Raw genomic sequence first — 1,795 nt, 5'->3', positions numbered from 1 at the left:
TTGCTTTAGTTTCACTGCCTGTTATCAGATTACTTGAGGTTTTTAAATCCTCTTGGTTCAGTTTCTTTTTTTTTTTAAGTTTAAGACTTAATTTATTAAAATATCATGTGAGTAACACAGTTACCTTTGGCCACTACACTTACAAGTAATACTCAAAATGATAGCCGTTGGCTTCCAGACTTATTACAATGGCAAACTGCTGCTTGAGTTACCTTGGTCACTGAGTTGCTACACATGCTTTTTAAATACTTGCTGTAAAGGTAAGCAGTATAGTCAGTTTCTGAAATATACAACATCCTCTAGGGTCTCCCATATGAAAGTAATACCATGTGTTAAAAAATTATACTATTTTTCTTTTCTTGAGGTGTGTATACATTTTTTATTAACTTTATTGAGAAACAGCAATGAGACAGTTGCAAAACCGATTAATAGGACAGATTCAATAATTCATACATTGCATATTGTTATCTTCTTATTGGTAATTTGTAGTACAAGATGCAGACATGATATTTGGTTCAGTTTTTGTAATTCATATGTTTTTTTAATTGTCTAAACCATATTAGTACAAACTTTTATTCCCAGTGAACTATGAGAAAGTAGTTGTATATCTATACGAACTCTCTTGTATATCTATCTATCACATCTCTCTCTCTCTCTCTCTCTCTCTCTCTCTCTCTCTCTCTCTCTCTTTTCCTTCCCTGCTCTTTTTTTTCCACAACAAAACTGTCCTTCATTTACATTTTTGTGAAGTTAATAATGCATGACAGTAGGTTACTCAGCAACTGATATCAAACTTTAATCAGACCGGATGCTCATGTCAGGAGTGAGGTAGCTTGTTTGTTCTAGGCAGTAGGCCAAATCCCACCTACATATATTTGATTGATTTCCTAGGTTCGTTTCTGCCAACATATCCCCCTTTTTCATTTTGTTTTTTTTCAGAGATGAATGTTCAACTGCAGTTAGAGAAGCTCTTTTTGGAGAAATCTTTAAAGGACCTTTTCATACTTGAAACCAGTCTAAAGACTGTAGGTACTTGAATTCAGCAAAATGACCCAACATAGACCAATAGTCCATAATAGTATGGGGTTATCACCAGAATTGGCAATTGTCTGAAGTTATTGATTTGAGTATTTTACAGTTCAGCACGTTAATATGGCATTACTTTTTATACCATGTGGTTATACTTTTCTGCTGGATGGTTAAGACCAAGTTAAAGCAAGACCTATATTAGTAAAAAATGTAACTTTTCTTTCTGACAAGTCAGTGAAATTCCCTCAGGATTTTTGGTGGAACCATGTACAGCACCTTGTAGATCGTTTATCAATGTCAGCCATCTGGTTGAGTCACAGTCATTGCTTGACCAATTTGCTCTCTGTGAAACCTGAGAGAAATTTTTCTCACTAGGTACTCTCATTAGGTACACAATGCATTGTCAGTCACTTTCCTCTGTGACCTGATAATCTCCTTAATCAGAAAATATTGGACACTACTGAGTTATAGGATGTCACAGCACAGGTTCTCTTATGTCCTGAGTCCTCACTGACCTTGCAGTGATAGGGCATAAATATTGGCTATGCTTGTAGCCCCTCTATTTCTTTAATTTTTGGCCTGCCAAGTTTAGTTGTTAAACATCCAGAAGAGATTAATTATATTATTACTCTGTAACAGGGGCAGTTGAACTTAATATCACCATCTGTCTGAATATCAAACGCCTTAGACATAACATCTAACAGGAATTTGCCAGCAATAATGGATAGTCTAAAATTTAAATCCATATAGAATGTGAAAAAAATAA

Source organism: Octodon degus, unplaced genomic scaffold, assembly GCF_000260255.1.
Source record: "Octodon degus isolate 3935 unplaced genomic scaffold, OctDeg1.0 scaffold00244, whole genome shotgun sequence".
Taxonomy (NCBI): domain Eukaryota; kingdom Metazoa; phylum Chordata; class Mammalia; order Rodentia; family Octodontidae; genus Octodon; species Octodon degus.
This window is presented reverse-complemented; position numbering follows the sequence as displayed.